This window comes from Branchiostoma belcheri, unplaced genomic scaffold, assembly GCF_001625305.1.
Source record: "Branchiostoma belcheri isolate BF01 breed outbred unplaced genomic scaffold, Haploidv18h27 scaffold6, whole genome shotgun sequence".
NCBI lineage: Eukaryota > Metazoa > Chordata > Leptocardii > Amphioxiformes > Branchiostomatidae > Branchiostoma > Branchiostoma belcheri.
The window spans coordinates 670,168-692,313 of record NW_017804242.1 but is presented as its reverse complement, the minus strand read 5'-3'; the positions used below and the strand labels follow the sequence as shown (position 1 = coordinate 692,313).

The following is a 22,146-nucleotide window of genomic DNA, read 5'->3' as shown; positions in this document are numbered from 1 at the left end:
AGTACGTTTTTTTTTTCATTTTTTTGAAACATGCCTTTGAAAAATTTTTATGAAGGTTTTTTGGGGCATTTTTCGACAAAAAATGGATTTTTGGATCCTGAGCCCTGGTATTACAACCAAATGACATGACATTCAGTATAAGGGTACCTTGAACGTGTGTCTACAGAATAGCAGTCATGTATTTGGCATACACCACTTCCAAATGACTCATTTGGGGGACTTTAATGGCTATTTTCACCAAAAAAGGGCCCAAAGTGCTGTACCCGTTCCATGTTCTATCTAAAGAATATTAATGGCCGGTTCCATCCATGGAACACGTGTTCCATTGCGGGTTACCTGAGGTCACATTGCACCTAAGTGGTGCGTAATGACCCACACATTCAATTTTATGTGCCTAAGACCTTCAAAATGTATCAAATCTCATCATTGTTAGTTTTTGCATACCTGTAATAAGATTAGTAAAGCTTTCGAGATTCAAAGTACTTGTTGTTGCATCTTTGTTCTCATATAGCTACTATTTAATTCATTTATTTGAGAACCTTTGCCAGTTTTGCACTGGGGTAAGTTTGGAATAGTCCACTTTTGCGTGGGAGGGAGATGGACTGAAATATGCTGTATTTGCTCCCAAGCAAATGTCGGCCTTTCTAGTTTTACTACTAAATTGGGATCTGATGACAAGGATTCCAATCTCTACTAGGAGGATTCCAGTCTCCCCTAGGTGGATTCCGGATCCCCCTGGATTCCAATCTCCCCTGTGACATATGTCTATACATACACAGGACAAGGAAAACACACTTAGACTGTCCTTGGTGCTGAACGCTATCCACACACACGTGTGTGTGTATCAAGTTTATGTACAGATTTGTTTATTTGCATTTATGATCTGTTATGAGTTCACTCTGTTCTGCTTAATTGTATATAGCCTAACTTTATTTGTGTTCACATTTTGTTTGGATTCTGTACCTCTGTTTCTCTGTTGTTTATGTATTATTTATTCTCAAACGGTGTCGTATAAGCCCACACGGGCTGGGCGTGGTATGCGCACGACACGAAAATAAAGTTTCATTCATTCATTCATTCATTCATTCATTCATTCACACGAAAATACACCTATCCTGTCCTTGGTACTGACAGTCCATGGAAAGTGGGATTTACCGATGAAGACTAATTATGGTTACCGTAGGCGATAATTAGTATTGATAAGTCCCATAGTTTGGTAAATCCCACTTTATTTTGTACACATACCGCAGTGTTTTCAATATCACGCCCACACCACCCCAAATCGGACGGAAATCGTCAGCAGATATGGCAGGGAAAACATCAGGTAACACTAGTGGCTCGAAACTACACCCAAAACCGGGATTTACCAAAAACAATTAATAATTATGTCCAAACAATAGCGGTATACGTCAGAATGTCTGGTAATCTTTGCCTAGAGCATGAAATACCAAGAGCAAGTGTGGCGTAACGGTAGACTCAAGAGGTCCTTTGTTCGAATCCTGCCCGATGCTACCGATCTTGTGCCGGAAAAGGCACTTTACACGACTTTCCTCACTTCACTCAGGTGTAAATGAGTACATAGCTTCAGTTAGGGACGTCCCTCGGATAGGACGTTAAATGGAAGTCCCGTATTTGGGAGAGCCACACCCCACGCACGTTAAAGAACCCACCGCACTTATCAAAAAGAGTAGGGGACCTTCCCGGTGTGAGTGGTTCAAACCTTACAGTCCGGTCTTACGCAGCTTGTGTGTTACGCCTAAAAAGGCGATTTGCCGGTTATGCGAAACAAACAAGTAACGATTAAGCCCAATAACAACACCTATACGCCTGAAACAGGCTATGGATGCGTAATTTTCCATTGACCTTTGAATAGCAGAATTTTGACACTGACTGTGTATTTTCTGAGACTGACAGGTTCCCTGCTAATAACTGATCCTCGACCGAGGAAGCCAGACAGTGACTTCCCCATGTTTCTATGACGGAGAGAAATTGTACAGTTTCTTTGGATTCTGTCACAAGTACCTCCATAGTGCACTGTTCCGCTCCCGGCTATAAACCTGTTGCAAACATGATCTTATTCAGTGGGTATAAGATATACAATAACGTACTCGTCGAAACACGTTAACGTTATATGTCCGAAAAAGACATATAAATGCAAACATATGTTGTTGACAGGGACTTTGCTCTTCATGTTAATGACCAAGAAATGTTTGTCGAATCACAACCGAACCACTTTATCTTTGATCAGCAAGGATTTTACTTTTGAACCAGGAAGCCACTCATCATCAAGTTTCCCTGACTGTCTATTGTCTGAGCTTGACAGCTAACTTACTTGGGGATCTTCAACCACCTGTGTTTCATCCCACAGTTTCATCCCGGCGGTTATTTTTCCGAGATAGGACTGCTAAGTAACTTACCTGAAGATTTAAGGTGCCACCCATCAAAAAGTCGCACTGACTGTCTATTAATATTGTTTCAGACTGACAGATGCCTGGGGCACCGTTAGGCGTGCGTGAGAACATTGAAACTATGATCTGGTTCAGACTCAAAGGGTATAAGATATGCAATAACGCACTAGTTGAAACAACTTGACCGCCCGAAACAGGCGTATGAATGCAAACATATGTCGTTGTAGGCTGAGAAAACATGGATCACAGCAGAAAATGGTCGAATCGCTGCCGATCTTTGATCAGAAAGTATTTGACTTTTGAACCTAAAACCCACCCATCACCAATTTGCACTGTCTATTGACAATGACAGATAGCTTTAGGACTTGATAGCTTGTGGGAGCTATAACCACATGTGCGTCGTGACGAAGGCTATCTTAAGACCGTGGGAAAGCCAAGTATCTGTCTCTGCCATCCCGAAGGCGATCGCAAAGAGTGACGTAATTTTTTACCAATGGGAGTTTGCTATGCCTTTGCCACCCCCATTCAAAAAGGGGCGTTTTTGTACGCAATGCTGAGCTGTATATAAAAAGTAGACCAGAGGAACTCGCCCTTCACTGGGCGGAAGTGGTTCTGTACCAAGACAGGACCGTGCGGTGGCTAAGATTGGTGTTCATTGTCACAGACAGGTAGGAACTTTTCAGTTATAACTTCGAGATATTTCAGGAAGTTGTCATCTGTCACTGTGTGAATATGAGTATCGAGTTAACTGTTACCTTATAAAAAATCGTAATGTAGTTTCGTGCAACAAAAAGTTGATAAAGTATAACGCTATATAGAATACCAGTCGAAGGGCCAATGCTCTGGAACACGCTTATTTTGTGATAGGGCGCTTTTGACGCCGAGCGCTTCCCGTGAAAACATCCTTTACGTTTACACGCGGGGCACAAAAATGGCTTGGTGTTTCCTTTTAGATTTTGGCATGCTAAAGAACAAGGCTTTAACAAGTCCAACCGTGTTTAATTTTTTTTAGAGATGAATAAAAGTTTTAGATGAAATTTGAAGTTGCCCGGGCCGTACCGTAAAGAAGCCCGGGCCGTACCGTAAAGAAGCCCGCGGGCCGTACGCGTAAAGGAGCCCGGGCTGTACAGTAAAGAAGCCCGGGCTGTACAGTAAAGAAGCCTGGGCCGTACCGTAAAGAAGCCCGGGCCGTACCGTAAAGAAGCCCGGGCCGTACCGTAAAGTACGGCCCGGTCCGGAACACCCTTATCGAACGTAATCGCGGCCCAGGTATGACATAAAGGCCATTTATTTTATCCGCACAAGGCAGTCTGACCAAAGCTCGCTGAAGCCGCTGTAGTACTAATGTACTGCACTCATCTACATGTAACTACGTACAACAATTCGCGGTATTTTTCATGTTACTCGTATCTGTATAAGTCCAATAACCAACTTAAATCCATACTCTAAACCAAGATGGACGACAAAATGTGGACATCTGTCGAGATGTCAAGTTCTTGAATCACTACCGAACCACTTTTAAGTGGTCAGCAAGGATTTTACTTTTGAACCAGGAAGCCACTCAACATCAAGTTTCCCTGACTATTGCCTGAGCTTGACAGCTAACTTACTTGGGGATCTATTTTACGATCGATCTTCAACCACCTGTGTTTCATCCCGAAGGTTATTTTTTCGAGATAAGACTGCTAAGTAACTTACCTGAAGATTTAAGGTGCCACCCATCAAAAAGTCGCACTGACTGTCTATTAATATTGTTTCAGACTGACAGATGCCTGGGGCACCGTTAGGCGTGCGTGAGAACATTGAAACTATGATCTGGTTCAGACTCAAAGGGTATAAAATATGCAATAGCGCACTAGTTGAAACAACTTGACCGCCCGAAACAGGCGTATTAATGCAAACATATGTCGTTGTAGGCTGAGAAAACATGGATCACAGCAGAAAATGGTCGAATCGCTGCCGATCTTTGATCAGAAGGTATTTGACTTTTGAACCTAAAACCCACCCATCACCAATTTGCACTGTCTATTGACAATGACAGATAGCTTTAGGACTTGATAGCTTGTGGGAGCTATAACCACATGTGCGTCGTGACGAAGGCTATTTTAAGACCGTGGGAAAGCCAAGTACCTGTCTCTGCCATCCCGAAGGCGATCGCAAAGAGTGACGTAATTTTTGACCAATGGGAGTTTGCTATGCCTTTGCCACTCCCATTCAAAAAGGGGCGATTTTGTACGCAATGCTGAGCTGTATATAAAAAGTGACCAGAGGAACTCGCCCTTCACTGGGCGGAAGTGGTTCTGTACCAAGACAGGACCGTGCGGTGGCTAAGATTGGTGTTCATTGTCACAGACAGGTAGGAACTTTTCAGTTATAACTTCGAGATATTTCAGGAAGTTGTCATCTGTCACTGTGTGAATATGAGTATCGAGTTAACTGTTACCTTATAAAAATCGTAATGTAGTTTCGTGCACAAAAAGTTGATAAAGTATAACGCTATATAGAATACCAGTCGAAGGGCCAATGCTCTGGAACACGCTTATTTTGTGATAGGGCGCTTTTGACGCCGAGCGCTTCCCGTGAAAACATCCTTTCACGGGGGGCCGAGGTGTAACAAAACAAACGGTCTTTCTGTGCGTGGTAGGATTTGGGCTAAAGTTACGATTACAGTTACGATTACGGTTACAAATCCTTAGACTCTCACTCTAAGGAACTAGTTACTAGACTCCCACTCTAATATACTAACGCGGTTAGGGCAAAACGCGTTCGAATCGTTCTATGGAACATTTGGAAGCCCGGGCCGTGCGTGCGCGTAAAGTGAGCCCGGGCTGTGCGTGCGCGTAAAGTGAGCCCGGGCTGTACGCGTAAAGAAGCCCGGGCCGTACCGTGACCCGTATCGAACGTAATCGCGGCCCAGGTATGACATAAATATAGAATACAACACGGGGTATTCCGTATCGCCCGAGGTACCAGCCCGACCGCGCGTCGGATCGCCCGACGGCCGAAGGCCGGAGGGAGATCCGATCCGCGGGAGGGCTGGGACCGAGGGTGATGCGGAATACACCGTGTTGTATTTTATTTATGTCATACCCACCCAAGAAAACACGCCTTTTAATGCGAAATAGGCGAACATTTGGTGTCCCTAAACCCAAACAATGCAACAACATCAATTCCAACGTCCGAATTTTGTGTTCGAATTTTCGAAAACGGTGCAAGCGGTTAGGGCGAAACGCGTTCAAATCGTTCTATGGAACAATGGAAGCCCCGGGCCGTACGCGTTAAGAACCCCCGGGCCGTACCGCTAGTTATCACACGGGCCGGAACACCCGTATCGAACGTAATCGCGGCCCAGGTATGACATAAAGGCAATTTATTTTGTCCGCTCAAGGCAGCCTGACCAAAGCTCGCTGAAGCCGCAAGGCGCGATTGGGAGTAAAACCATCTTGGAAGTCGGCCCGGATTTGGGGGAATATCAGGCCTGGGGGAAGGCCCGTCCCGAGCCGCGGAGATTTAGCGACCTTCGTCTGATTTTGAAATCGTTAGATTGCCGCCCGGATGTGGATGAAATGTTGGCCGCTATCCGGATGGGCTACGGGCAACCGCTTTACGCGCGCTTTTCTGGTTCGATCTTAGTTGTAATAGACCACACGAAAGTCCCTGTACTTTGTACGGCACTCATCTACATGTACCTACGTACAACGCGGTATTTTTCATGTTACTCGTATCTGTATAAGTCCAATAACCAACTTAAATCCATACTCTAAACCAAGATGGACAACAAAATGTATACATCTGTCGAGATGTCAGGTTCTTGAATCACTGCCAAAACTCCTTTGGTCTTTGACGACCGATATTTAATTAGGAAGTGACCTGAAGATTTCATTAAGTTGCACCGTCTATTGTCTGAGCCTGACAGATGCCTGGGGGAACGGTTGGGTGTGCGTGGGAATTTAACAAAGATAAGCGGATGGCGTCATGGCAGCACGGGAGTAGGCGCGTGTTTTGGGGGCTCCGGCGAAGAGTTCAACTTGGTATTTTCAACGATTCTAGAGCCAGCGTGTGACCGGTTGCGTACGAACTAGGTCCCACGGCGTCCGTGGTCTACTATTGGAGGTGGATACGTCAAATCTGGACGAAATGAGTACAAGAAGGACGCGTGGGACGTCGGCAAAGAGGCATGGCTCGTCTGGCGACTCCAGGGAAGACGAAAATGGCGACGACAAGGGAGATACCAGGTCGGACTTCGAGTCGTTTGTGCTGCGAGAGCAGTTTGGAAAGATTCTGAACGGACAGAGAGAGCTCCAGTCCGAGGTGAGATCTCTTGAAGACAGCCTCGAGAAAAATATTCTGCTCCTAGAGGGCTAGAGAGCCGACGAAAAGAAACAGGATGACACGGAATGCAAGCTGGGTGAATTCCAGCGGGACGCGGACGAACGGATTAAATCCATTCACCCAGAAACTCAACGCGACTGAAAAACTCGTGGAAGAACTACAACTCAAGAGTAACAAGTTGGAACGGTTTTCAAGACGGAACAATATTAGTCCATGGGCCAGACAAGATTTTGTTACCAAATCAAGGGACAAAACGCGAATGCCTTCATGTGATAGTCCTCCCCACAAGCTTTTTGAAAATGTATGATAACCATGTTAAGTGCCCAGCTTTGACCTTGTTATCTGACCTTGAACTTTGACCCCATAGGGACCACCTCCTTTCCTACTTATAATGCAAAGGGGAGTGTCAAATAATCAAATATGGATATTTTCCAACGTTACTTGGCGGCCAGATAAAACAGGAACAAAGGATTACAAAAATGTCAATTTTGTTCCGATATGTCATTTCTAAGAGAAGTTATGAGCTTTTGAAATTCGATTTTTCGGTAAAAATTCGTAAAAAAATGGAATGTTTAGTTTTCAAAACCTGTCAAATATACAGATTGCATTTTCGAGCCTGGTTTATGAATTCATCTGATTTGTTACACTTTTCCCTACATTTTAAGCTTTAAATCGTAAAAATCCATCAATCCAATCTGGAGATATGAGTATCTAAAAGTTCTATTCCCACAGGCCTTCTGTGGGGAAACCGTTGCTAGGGCCGTTGCTAAGGAGGCACTGGGCTGCTTTCCCAGTAAAATGTAGTGCATACCATATGTAAAACGTGAAGAAAATTTTTATCGGTGGAAAATTGTCCATTTTCAGGGCCTCAGAAATTCATATCATGTTTCCATGGTAACCGTTGCTAAGGAAAATACATCTCCCTAGCAACGCAGAGGATAATACTTTTATACGGTTTCATAAATGGCAATAGAGGGATACCTGTGGGGGAATGTTTGTGTCCTGACGATTTTGAGTGAAGTATCTGAGTGTAGATATGAGGGCAGCTCAATTTGATTGCAATATTTTCGAGTTATTTGGGTGTTTTTAGCTAAAAATGTAGATTTCTGACACCTGTGCCATGATAAATGAAGCACTTTTGCTGAAATTCGGTACAAACATGTAAGTTAACAACTGCCACGAATCTCTGCCTATTAAATGCTGATGACTTCATTCTTCTGAATAAAAAAATGATATTTTGTGTTTTTTCTATCCAAAAACGTACATTTTGGTTCATGTGATAATGTCTAAAGAAACAATGCTGAAATTTATTATGAGCACTTTTATACGGTTTCATAAATGGAAATAGAGGGATACTTGTGGGCAAAACGTTTACAGATGGAGTGTCCGATTGAATATTGATATCTTCTTGGATTTTTTTTGTCTTAAGCAACCGCGAACAACGTCTAAATGACGTAAAATGACATCATAGATAAGGGGAAATGGCGGGAAATATAGTAAGAAAGAAAAGCTTATGTTAACATTTACGCGATGCTGTAGTTGTGTAGTTAGGGTTTTACGCCGGCGGGACCGTCTTTCACGGCCTGACTTCACGTCTTTGCCGATAGACACTTAGAATCGACCACCTTGAGGAAAACTATATTATAAAGGCTTCCTAAGTACGTGAAGTTGATGTAGTTGTGTAGTTGGCATTATACGCCTTGATTTGGCGAGGCTAGCGGGTGATATCGTCTTTTTAGACGGTCTGAGTCCACCGCTTGAGGAAAGGTATATTATAAGAAAGACAGTCTAAACTACGCGTAGTTGCTGTAGTTATGTAGTTGGCGTATTACGCCTTAACTTAACAAGGCTAGCGGGTAGGACCGTCTCTCTTCACGGCCTGAGTGGGCGGGACCGTCTCTTTTCACGGCAGGCTAGCGGGTGGGACCGTCTCTTTTCACGGCCTGAGTTAACTGTTGTGCCGATAGGCACCTAGAGTCCTAACTACGCGTAGTTGCTGTAGTTCTGTAGTTGGCGAGGTTAGCGGGTGGGACCGTCTTTTTTCACGGTTTGACCGCTTTCCTGTCGATAGGCACTCGGAGCCAACAGCCTTGAGGAAAGGTAATATTATAGGAAAGGCTTTCTTACTACGCGTAGTTGTGTAGTTGGCGTATCACGCCTTGCGTTGGCGAGGCTAGCTGGTGATATCGTCTTTTGCCTTGGCGAGGCTAGAGGGTGGGACCGTCTCTTTTCACAGCCTGAGTTCACTTCTGTGCCAATAGACACGTAGAGTCCACCGCGCGCCTTGATGAAACTTTATAGTCTCCTGGTTCAAACCTAGTGGTCTTATGGCTGTCATCTTAAGTTAAAGAGGCGAACCTTGAGACTTGAAACTTGAAAATGTATTCAGGTCGACATTAACCAGTTACAAAATGTACCTGCTTCCCAGAATGTGATACATGCATATGGATACAACGCGTTAGTTGATTTTGAGTCATAATTTACAATCTTTAGCTCGTCACGCACTGCTAAAAGAACTTGTCCGACCGACATCCATATTACTAATATAACGTCTGAAACAATTGTATTCCTGTAGCAAACTATTAGCAATGTTATGTCCTCGCTTGCTTTTAGTAACTTACACAACGCCGCGGCAGCTGGTCTGGTGGTTATAATTTGCTCACTAAAAGCTGGCTTCCCAATGTTTATTACTTGTACCATGTTGTTTTTCTCCATGCATGTACCACTTGTACATCTATCTATTTATGTATCTATCTATCTTTCTATCTATCTATCTATCTATCTATCTATCTATCTATCCTCTATCCTCTCTATCCCCAAACCTCTACAGATCTATCTATGGCCACACCGATTTAATTTTATGGATGACATCCTGTGAAGACCCCCAAACTAGTGCGCGCGGGCGAAAAAAATAAAAATCCGGCCAAAAATAAAAATGCTACAAAACCACAGGAATACAAACCTGGTATTGTGAATTTGGCGCATTACATAGCGACGTATACGACAGGCCGACACATGCTGGATTTTTGCGGAATATATGAATCGACACTGCTGTACGTATGTACTGAGTTCTTGAGTCTTGGAGCTTCGGTAGCCTGGCTGCCGTCAACCAGAGTTATCACCACCATGCACTACCCAGGCCTAAAGCCAGGCCAGAGCCTCGGAATACGTGATCTTTTTTTTTTTTTTTTGAGATCGGGCGAAAATCAATGCGCGCGCGGATGTCATCCATAAAATTAAATCGGTGTGGCCTATCTATCTATCTATCTATCTATCTATCTAATTCGATATATTTTTTTTTCAATGCGAATTAATTCGCAACAGATTTTGAATCATGAACGTGGCCCCTCCCCACACATCTTTGATATGACCACACCACTTCGGGGGCCGACTGGATGTTGGACGGCCGGCAACCCTAAAGCGATTTGATCAGACATAACGTCCTCGGTTGGAAAATCAATTGATCTGGTCAGACTACTCTTCAAGCTTAAGCAGAGGTTTGGGGTTAAAGTAATTTGGCGTATTTGTTCAAAGGAGGGCACTTAAAATCATAGGAACAAACGAACAAGAAGCTAGGTTGACACTGAACATCCCATCTCTTCAGCACCGTCGCCAAGTGGCTGCTGCGGCACTCTTGTACAAAATGCACACAGACACATGCTCAGCAGGCCTGAAGACAATGCTACCCAAGCCGTACACCCTCAGACGAACAACCAGAACTAGTCTTGCTATGCCAACCCACGCACTTGCACAACCGGTATCTAAAACCAGCTCCACCGGCCGGACCTTCATCCACACTGGAGTTCAGATCTGGAACCAACTCCCAGACACCATTGTGGGTAACATCAACAACGGACTGCAGTCTTTCAAAGTCAGAGTCCATCGACACCTCCTTCATTGCAATTGAGAACTTGGCAGCTGTGAGCCACTGATTGCCCACTGATTGAGCCACTGTACAATCAGTGGGTATTGCTCATTACAGCACATTATATAAAAAAAAATTCAGTGCAAACTAGAAACCCCGATAAAAAAGTTGAAAACACACCAAAAATAACCCCAAACCTCTACTTGGAGACTATAGTCAGACTGCTCCCGAACACCAGCCGACTAAACAACATGCGTGTCATGCCCCAATCACGCGGGATTGGGGCATGTTGGATTAATAGCCGGCAGATAACACAAGTCAGCGTGTGACCGAGCACATTATAACCCGGAAGGTGCCTGTTTAATACGGTATATGTATACCTTTAGCCAGATGTGTGGAGGGAACGGCAAAGTTGTCGTTTTCTAAATGTGTGCTTGCAATGGTATTCGGCGACGTAGGTCCGTAAATAGACACTGCCCTGTCAACAGGGGTAGACTCTATCGGCACATACGCGATGTCCGACCGTAGAAAAAGCAATCCCACCCGCTAGCCGCTCCGAAGCAAGACGAAATATCACAACTACACAACTACAGCAACTACGGGTAGTTAGAGAGAGTGCCTTTCTTGTAAATATCGTTTATCAAGGCGGTGGACCCCTTAAAAGAGACGGCCCGACCCGCTAGCGTCTGCAAGGCGAGGCGAATACGACAAACCTCTGCTTGGAGAGTACACAACTACAGCAACTACGCGTAGTTAGAAAGCCTTTCTCATAAAGTACACACCCTCAAGACAGTTGACTCTAAGTGCCCATCGGTACAAAAGCGAAGTCAAACGGTCTAAAAAGACTGTCCCACCCACGCTAGCCTCGCCATTAGTCAAGGCGTATAATGCCTACTACAAAACTACAGCAAACTACATGTAGTTAGAAAAACTCTCCGTGTCGACTCGGCCTGCGTGAACCACCACTCAGCCACGTTGGCCCGTGGATGAGCACTGACCTGCCCGCCGGTGCCCGTCGGGGATGTAGCCCCGGCCGGTCCCGGTCGGGCTCAGGAGTCGGGCGGGCATTGGCTGTCGTGGTCACAATTAAAAGTTTCCTTCAGTCAGAATGACTAATCAGTAGCATTTTGTTAAAAATTTTGTCACCCTCTTTGGTCGGTCTCCGGCAGGCATCCGGCAGGTACCCGGCAGATTCTCTGACGATGTCTTGTATTGACCTATACGTAATGCAGAATTCACGCTTTTGTTGTGATCATTTGATCTGTGATGTCACACATTTTACCCGGGTATACGAAGTACACACCTTTATTCTGTTCATCTGGTCTGTGACGTAACAAATGTGTGTTGTGAGCTCGCAGGGTCTCCAGACTTTGGTTACGTGTCCTGGCGATTTCGTGATTTGGGTGACGGATGCTTGTCTGAGAAATTACTTCTTTTTTTTTGCTGTAGTTGAAATCACATTTGACGCCGAAGTGGGCGCACTGGTACCGGAGAGGCGTGGGGCATACGATCGGGAAGTGAGCGCGGACAACTTCGCTTGCCTGGATGCGCGCCCCGCTAAATTCGTGATGTATTACATGGGGGAACATGTGCCAGCTCTTCGACTTGTTAAAGAAAACAAAGACTTCCGAGACATGTTCAAACTCCTAGCGACGGAATGGGAGCTGTCAGGTGACCTTTTCCGGAAACTCCAGCGTTTCACTTGCCATATGTACTCTTCCTGGCCGGGAACAAGTGACATCAATCCTGGCTGCATATAGGTGGCATGAAAGATTATTCAAGTGTCAGCTTCTTCCTGAGTTGAACTCTGGGACGATGTCAATATTCTCTGATGTAATCTTGTGACACTCTTCCTCACATGCAACGAAAAGCACCTTGCTGTGTAGTTTTCTTTTGTACTTGTACTTGCCTTTCTTCCATTCCTCAGCGATGAACCGTACAAGTGATTCACTTGGAAGAAGAAATAACTAATAAGTCCTACAAGTATTCACTTATTGTTTACCATTAACATTTGCCAGGTTTTGATGATGATTTAAACTGATTAGCGTCAAAGTATGGCTTGTTTTGTGGCTAAGTCTTGAAGTAAGTTACATCTGCAACGTTTCTTTATATTGTTGTATATAACAGTGTGGCGTACTTTGTCAAATGCTCATAATAAATTTCAGCATTGTTTCTTTAGACATTATCACATGAACCAAAATGTACATTTTTGGATAGAAAAAAACACAAAATATCATTTTTTTTTATTCAGAAGAATGAAGTCATCAGCATTTAATAGGCAGAGATTCGTGGCAGTTGTTAACTTACATGTTTGTACCGAATTTCAGCAAAAGTGCTTCATTTATCATGGCACAGGTGTCAGAAATCTACATTTTTAGCTAAAAACACCCAAATAACTCGAAAATATTGCAATCAAATTGAGCTGCCCTCATATCTACACACAGATACTTCACTCAAAATCGTCAGGACACAAACATTCCCCCACAGGTATCCCTCTATTGCTATTTATGAAACCGTATAAAAGTATTGTCCTCTGCGTTGCTAGGGAGATGTATTTTCCTTAGCAACGGTTACCATGGAAACATGATATGAATTTCTGAGGCCCTGAAAATGGACAATTTTCCACCGATAAAAATTTTCTTCACATTTTACATATGGTATGCACTACATTTTACTGGGAAAGCAGCCCAGTGCCTCCTTAGCAACGGCCCTAGCAACGGTTTCCCCACAGAAGGCCTGTGGGAATAGAACTTTTAGATACTCATATCTCCAGATTGGATTGATGGATTTTTACGATTTAAAGCTTAAAATGTAGGGAAAAGTGTAACAAATCAGATGAATTCATAAACCAGGCTCAAAAATGCAATCTGTATATTTGACAGGTTTTGAAAACTAAACATTCCATTTTTTTACGAATTTTTACCGAAAAATCGAATTTCAAAAGCTCATAACTTCTCTTAGAAATGACATATCGGAGCAAAATTGACATTTTTGTAATCCTTGGTTTCTGATTTATTAGTCCACTAAGTTTCAATCTCAAAAACATCCATATTTGATTATTTGCCACTCCCTTTGCATTAAAGTAGAAAAAGACATGGTTCGTGCAGGGTCAAAGTTCAAGGTCAGATAACAAGGTCAAAGCTGCCACTCTGCAAAGGTTATCATGCATAATGATTAACTAGAGGACCCAACCTTTCTAAAAAACTAAGTCATCCTTTGTCCCTCTGTTTGGTAACAAATTGTCATTTTTGGGGACCTGGCCCATGGACTATATAAGAATCATTGGACGGAAAGTAGTAAAAGGGGAAAACTGTCTAGCTTCCGTTGGAAGGATTTATACGATAAGTTCGGACTTCATGAGGTTAGAGTCGAACGCGCACACCCTGACGGGCCGAGGAGCACGAGTGACGGCGTGGGAACACCACAACACAAATTCCTGTTTAAGTTGAACAGTTAACGGGAGGGGTCCTAATTCCGACCTATGTTCCATGCAAACGCACATACCTTTGGTAATGGTTTGTCTGACCCAAAACTCGCGCAACACGAGCTTTAATATTTACAGATACAGATAACAAAGATTAAAGCTAAACAGTTGTGTATTTTACTTCAGTGTAGCGCCTTGCACCCATGCGTAATGGTTCGCGAAACTTACGGCAGGTTTTTCGTCATTCTGCCGGTGGAACGTTCTATCGCAAAAGGGGTGCCCTAATTCCGACCTAGTGTTTAACAAAGGTCAATCTGAGGAGACAGTTTAGTATTTAAAATATATAAATTATGACTAAAACAATCTACAACTATTTTTCTGTCCCAAACAAGTATTCTTTGTACCATTACACTACTTGCTCCAAAGCGGCTGTTTCAAAATCAAAGCTGCGTTTTTTGACACGCTCGTCAACCCCCGAACAAGCGTCGAATTTATACAGATTTTTCACTCGTCTGTTGTCGGAGCGTGCGAACTGGAACAAACTTTGTGAGATTACCGATGTCAACACAGAAACTTTGTCCATTCTTGTGGTTATTTATAGGCACGTGCTCCCATGCATAACGCCGCGACAAGAATTTTTCGAACTAGTACGGAATTAGGGGTAGGTCGGAATTAGGGCACCCCCCGTTACCAGGACAAGGTCAGCATTATGAAGGTCGCGCGGGTCAAGCTCAAGAATGAAGGCTACTACTTCACGGACGATCCGTGACCATGGCAGACTTAAAGGAGAAACGGAAATGGAGGGACAAAGCTAGAGAGGCGTATGGGAAAGGTCAAAAGTATCGCGACTGTGGCGAGTCCGGCGGGCCAAGGAAAACCAGTGAGTTTTTGAGTTTTAGAGTAAAACTAGAGGTGGCCAAAATGACCTAGGTTTTGTCTCTTTCTCTTGAGTGGAAGTGAGTGAAAATTGTATGGGCTCTAACTTAAAAAAAAAAAAAAAAAGATGTCTATTAATATAAAATAGGAGCCTCACAATCTCGCCAGAGTTGCTGTTTTCTAATAGCAATGCTTGTTCGCGTAGTTACGTCTATTTTTGGCGACGCCTTTGGGGCGGAGGCATTTGTGCAAGTACTACGATCGCTTTGAAAGAATTTCAAAAATTGCACGAATGCATTCCCTAGGCAATTGGTTTTGAGGTAACCTTCGGCCAAGTGGTTTTTGGATCAAGCAGGTAACTTACACCGGGTTCCCACGTGCCACCCATCCAGCTGCCTGGCATGATTAATTACTGGTCATTTGTCTTCTCCCCACACCATGATCAGAGAGCACAGCTGTCTTTGGCCAAAGACAAAGGAAATTATCCGTCTTTTTGGAACCCACAAAAGGTCAAAAAAAGTCTTAGGAGTAACAACTTCAGACCAGACGTAAAATCCAGTCTCTGGTTGAGGATAGAGTGAAGTGGAGGATGGTTTTAAGTTTGGTTTGAGTGGGAACTCGACAAAAGTCCCACTTACCAAAGTAAAGTAAGTAAGTATGTCATCATAAAATTTATATTGCTGGGGAAGAACGGCAGATTCCTTCTATGCGTGTATTTGGTATATTGCCCCATACCTCCTCCACCCATCCTGTAAATTTCACTACATGCATGTCTTTATAAGATAGGGAAGTCTGTTTTTCTGAAATGTAGATTGCTAGCTCCACCACATGAAATAATATATATCTTTCAGTCGTCGCCTTGGCAATGATTTTTATTGCCTCAGCCTTGTTATGTTTAACTTTATGTTTGTTATTTTTGTCTTGTTTTTCCCTGTGACTGTTACTCTGTCTACAAACGTACAAATATGTCTGAAACCCCATCCACCTGCTGTTCCTAACCCACGGTTGTCACTCAAGAGGTTCACCTGTTTTGCTGATTAGCATATCAAAATACCGACCCATTCCCGTCATCATTCCGATCGATAACCACCCCCACTCCTTTCCCCTGGCGCTCCAAAGTAATCTTTCTATAGCCAGTTTTAATTGTAATGACTTGAGAAATAAAGAAAAGAGACGGGAAACCTTTACGTTCTTGAGAGACAAACCTTACAAAGTTTTATGTTTACAAGAAACACACTCCAGTATGGATGGAGAAAAAGAATGGACAGTTAAAAAAGATGATGAAGGGAGATTTATTTTACTAGATTTGACTGTTGCTAAACTTTGCATCTGTGTTGTTAATATCTATGCGTCAAACAAAGGTGATGAAGCCTTTTTTGAAAACTTACAAAGAATTATTTTGAAAATGGTAAACTGTAATGATAATGTAATATTGACAGGTGATTTTAATACTGTACTTGATGTAAATAATGATAGAGTAGGCGAACACTAGTACTCAGTCAACTATCACCCGCATGCCAGCCGGGCAATTCTGGAACTTTCTGACACACTTGACTTAGTAGATATATGGCGGTTAAATAACCCAGAAATGAAACGATACACGTGGCGGAGGAAAAGGCAAGCCAGTCGCTTAGATTATTTTTTGATTTCATTTGCCTTAGTAGCCAAGGTGCTAAATTCCTTGATTGGAGAACCCTTTAAATCCGACCACCGCTTAATTAATTTAGATGTTGTAACAGATGATACCCCACAGGGACCAGGATATTGGAAGTTTGACTCTACCCTCTTAAATGATAAAACCTTTCTAAAAGAAACAAAAGAACTTATTAGAGGATTTTTTCTGTTTAATGAAACTTCTGCTGAACCAAGAATTGTCTGGGATGCATTTAAGTGCTCATTTAGGGGCCATTGTATCAAATTTGCATCTTGGAAAAAAAACAAATTCTCTTGAAAGAAAGAAAACTACTTGGGGAATTGAGAGATTTACATAACGAAGTTGATAATCAAAAATCACATTCCTTTTCAATGCTGGAAGAATTGAAACAGAAGGAGAAGGATATTGAGAGTCTTTACGAGGAAAGACGGTTAAAACTGATGTTACAGCAAGATGGATGGGATTGGGAGAAAAAGCCACAAAATATTTTTTGAATCTGCTACAACGCAACAAATCAAAGAAAAATGTTTCCAAACTGTGCAAGCACGTCTAACCCTCAGAAGACGGGGAACAACAGACGATAAACCGGACAGTGAGTGAGTGATACAAAATGGAGTATACAACTAATTCTATGGACGTTTTAAATGAAGAGGTCAATTATTACTCATCTTTGTATTCATTTGAAGTAGAACCATTACCTCTGAAGACAGAGGATATCTACCAGTCTTTCTTTGTAAAGGAGAACATGCCGACCCTTACATTGGAACAGTCCCATAACTGTGAAGGTAAAATACATGTAGATGGAAACGAATTGTGGGAGGCCATCCTGACATTCAAACCTGGAAAGACTCCCGGTTTGGATGGCATCACAATAGAAGTATACAAAGGATTTTTTGATCTTCTTAAACAGGCCATGTTGGACTGTTTCAATGCTGTATATGAAAAGGATCAGCTCTCAGAAACTCAGACGGAGGGGATAATCACATTACTGTTAAAACATGACGCTGAAGGAAATTATAAAGACCCCACCAGTCTGGGTAACTCCAGGAGATCTCTCACCTTGTTAACCTGTGATAATAGAATACTTGCCAAATGCATTTCACTTTGTTTGAAAAAAGTTATCTCTGATGTGATACATATGGACCAAACAGGATAATTCCTACCTGGGCCATCAATTGGTGACAATATTAGCTAGGAAAATACTACAGATAATTGAGTGTTGTGATGAAGAAAATGTAAGTGGATTGTTGTTTATTACAGACTTTGAAAAGGCCTTTGATAAGATTAGAATTGACTTTGTACTAGAAACTTTAAAGGCTTTTGGATTTGGACAGTCGTTATTACATTGGATTACTGTATTGTATACAGATATCAAAAGTAGAATTATTAACCAGGGCTACTTGTCTGCACCCTTCAAACTCCATTGTGGAGTGAGGCAGGGCTGCCCGTTATCACCATACCTATTTATATTGTCAGTAGAGATTTTAGCAATTAAGATAAGGACAAATACAAATATCAAAGGACTAGTGTTAAGAGAGATAGAATGTAAACTATCCCAGTTTATTGACGACACCAACTTTGCATTGCAACCTGACCATGCTACCCTGGAAGCATTATGTACAGATTTACAAAATTTTTCTAAACTCGCAGGGTTGATCCCAAATTTTGGAAAATGTAGTTTGGTGACACTTGGGCCTTTAAATGGCACAGACTTTAAATTGCAATGTGACTTTCCCATTAGATGGACAGATGGACCAAATGACTTGTTAGGGATTCATATCCCCAAAGACATACTAAGGTTGGTTGTAGAAAAATTTTACAAAAAATACAGGAAAGTTGATAAAATACTTCAACCATGGAAAGGAAGAGTACTGTCCGTTTATGGAAAAGTCACCTTAATTAATACTTTGGTTGTACCACAGTTTACCTACCTGTTCATGTCATTACCTTCCCCAGACATTGAATTTTTCAGAGCATATGAAAGAAAGATCTTTAACTTTCTTTGGACAAATGGACCCAAGAGGGTTAAAAGAAAGATTGTATATAATTTATATGAATATGGTGGTCTTAAACTTATAAACCTTGAAGCCTTTAATCTTGCACTTAAAGCTGCATGGATACCGATGATTTATTTCAATGAAAATTGGTTTATTAGTAAGTTATTTAAACATAGTTTTAATTTCAACATAAAACAAGAAGCCACAGGCGACAATCCTCCGTGAAGATTTATATATTTCAACAAAAACAATCCCAAGGGTCAACGCCAGACCTACTGTGCAGACATTATAATCAGGCAACGGTTAATACAATGAGGGCGCGTCACAAGCATAAAACATAAAAAAACTAAATCCATTACTGCTCCCAGGGCGTGTAAAGATACTGTGCTTCAAGTTTGAAGTTCATTTTGATTACACACATCATTGCATTCACATAAAGATCGGACTATCATGGTCGTGTCACTATTAACGAAGACACCGTCTTACCGTGCCTGTTACTTATTAAGCGCGACTGGAACAGATCAAATTCCAGCAACAGTCGCGGCTAGCACCGCGAGTGTTACTTCCGCTGGTCAGATACCCGGGATATCTGCTTGGAGAACCTCTGCTACCAGACAACTGCCTAAACCTACGGCCTATTCCACAGGATTGTAAAAGTAGGGATGTTTCTAAAATATGCATTTACTCCAATATCAAAACAGCTACGGTAAAAAGAAAAAGACGTGCATCATCCCGGACATAATGCAACACCACATGCGAAATTACACAGAAATGCGACGTACGGAATAATGCGTTTTGGCTGCGAACATCTTCCAAAAAACTTGCCATCTCTTAACCATGGGCAAAAACATCTGGAACCACTTATCAAAACCACCCCGTATCTGCATGAAGTTCCACCCCCCCCACTGCTATTCCAAACAACGCGTTTTTCTGGACCATTCCAATTCGCCTCGTAATTGTAGGGGTGCGTCTGCAATATTACATTGACCGTGAAAGCAGCAACGGCAAAAATACACATTCGTGCATCAACACGGGCATGCCCGCAGACGGCGTATAAAATTGCGTGCCGATTACACAAAGAGAACCCATTGTTTTGACTGCGAACACGAAAAACCAGCCGTTCACAACACTCCGTCTCGGAGGTCCTGACCTCCTTCACGGAGTAATTAATACCTTTTGTGCAACTTACAGAGGCCCATTTTCACAATGTAGCCTCAAAATGTTCAACTATAAGTACATTCATACAAGAAGTCATGTTAGTCATGTTGGATTACTATTTAGGTTTTTGTCTTGTACACCACGTACACTTTATTTGTATTCATACGACTGTTATACTTTCTTGAAACTGCAATAAAAAAAACAACAAAGATAAGCTGAATTGGACAAATCTGCACTCCCATGATGACCAAATATTCTCCTTTTGGGCCATTTGTTTGGGGGGGGGGTGTCTTTTTTTTCAATCCACCTCAGTGTCTAGTGGTATAAGACTAACACGGGACTCTTTCTCTCACCCATGGAAACATAGCAAAATATGTTAAGACTTCTTGTTAAATAGCACATTTGAATCAAGAAACCTAAACTCTATGATCAAATTCTGCCAATCACTCCAGGTGAACGCTTGGTTTCCAATGATGATGTTCCAGGCCATGTACCGAGGGATGCTCCTCCTACTGGCTGTGGGAGGAACTGCAAGTAATTATCGCACACATTCACTACTTTATAAATTCACTTACTTGAATACCGCCTGGTCAATTTTGATACTGTCTTAATCTTTGCAGGTCCCAAAAGATGTGCTTGGAGATTTTTTTCAAGAAATTAAATTGGTGTGGCCTTAGTTTTCCTTGCTTGATTGTCTTTCATCTACCATTTCAGTCCTGCAGTCGTCTGCTGCTCCTGAGAAAAAGGACCTGTCAGTTGCAGGGAAGGTTGAATCCTTTGTCGAACGACTGGAAGGTAGAATTTCAATATTTAGGCCTTTAAATGTTTCATAAAATATGATTGTTTGGCTGTTCAGTCTTTCTTTTGAAGGACATTATATACATGCCCATGATATATATGGGAAGAAGATTAACATCATCTATCTTTGTAAACAGAACAACTCACATACTAGATTTTATACAACATCAGGCTGACTGAAAATAGGTTCAACTTGCGGCTTTTGATGAAGGAAGTTTTTGTTGAAATTCATCTTGCAGAATTGATCGATGGTCAAGTTGGTGGGGATAAAGACGATACCATGGATATGATGGATATGATGGATATGATGGAGAAGGTACATTTAATTGGTTTGGGTGGCAATTTGGACGTGTGGGTTCGTTGTTACAATATAGCCTGGTGTGCAGTCATGGTGTAGAGCTCTCTTCAGGCTGTAGAAGGTCCCTGTCATCCTGTCATCTGGTTCAACATGAACTCCCTTGGATATTGCACCCGGTAAAGATAAGGTCTAGATCCTCAGGGAGGCAGGGTGCTGGTTCATGAATGTAGATTACTTGTTCTTATACTATTCCCATTCTTTTGTCCACAAGAATGGAAGTGACCTGACCGAAGAATTCGGTGGTGAATCCTGGCTTCCCCAAAAACGACAAGTTGGTGAGTTACAACCTGCTGTATTTTAACAATGTTCACCAAAACTGAAATCCTTATAACCACTACTTTGCAGGCGAGGCCATTTGGAAAATCTGAGAAAGCTGTGGTCTTGGGAAGATGGATGTCTTAGTTGGATTTGAGCCCCCTAGTGCGCTGACTTTTGTGGGTTTGCAGAAAAGGCTGGCTAGCTGGGGCTGGCCTGGCTGGCTTTGGGTTTACGGAAAAGGTTAGGGAAAAAGGGCAGGGCTAGGGATACTTTGCAGGCTATCCTTTCTGTGTCCCAAAGGGTGTGCATGGGGGTTTGGTCTCTAACAAATTTACAGCCCAAACATTGAGCTATAAGTATAAAGACATTCAAGTATATTTGTTAGAAACCAAACTCCCATGCACCCCCTTTGGAGCACAGAAAGGATAGCCTGCAAAGTATCCCTAGCCTTACTCACCTTTTCCGTAAACCCAAAGCCTGCCAGGCCAGCCAGCCTTTTCTGCAAACCCTCCTGTTGTACTGTAGCAGAACTTACGGTTTTCTTTTATCCTGGACAATCTGGGGTTTTGATTTTTGATGAGTTAGCTTTTCGTGTTAGGAAGATGCTGTGCTCAGCGAAGGCGCTGTGCTAAGCGAAGGTGCTGTGCTCAGCTAAGGACCTGTGCTCAGCGAATGCACTGTGCTCAGCAAAGGACCTGTGATAATGATCAGCGAAGGCGTTGTGCTCAGTAAAGGGACTGTGCTCAGCGAAGCATTCCCGTAGCCCCCCTGGGTTTGGGGGGTTCGGAAGGTCCACTTTTTGGTCCACTTTTTATGTAGAGGTCCACTTTTTGGTCCACATTTTATGTAAAGGTCCACTTTTTGGTCCACATTTCATGTAAAGGTCCTGGAGATTTTTCTTGAAAAGATGGACTGGTATTGCTCCCTTTGTCAGTGAATAAAAATTTTTTCTTAGAAATCCTCTCAAAAATGCACGAAATGCCATTTTAGAAGGTTCATTTTTCAACATTTTCCCGGG

General features: G+C 42.6%; 1 pseudogene; it reads left to right on the top strand.

Moving 5' to 3' along the window:
- The first annotated feature begins 6,545 nt into the window (after positions 1-6,545).
- LOC109482203 overlaps positions 6,546-22,146 on the top strand; it is a 19,801-nt pseudogene continuing 4,200 nt past the window's right edge.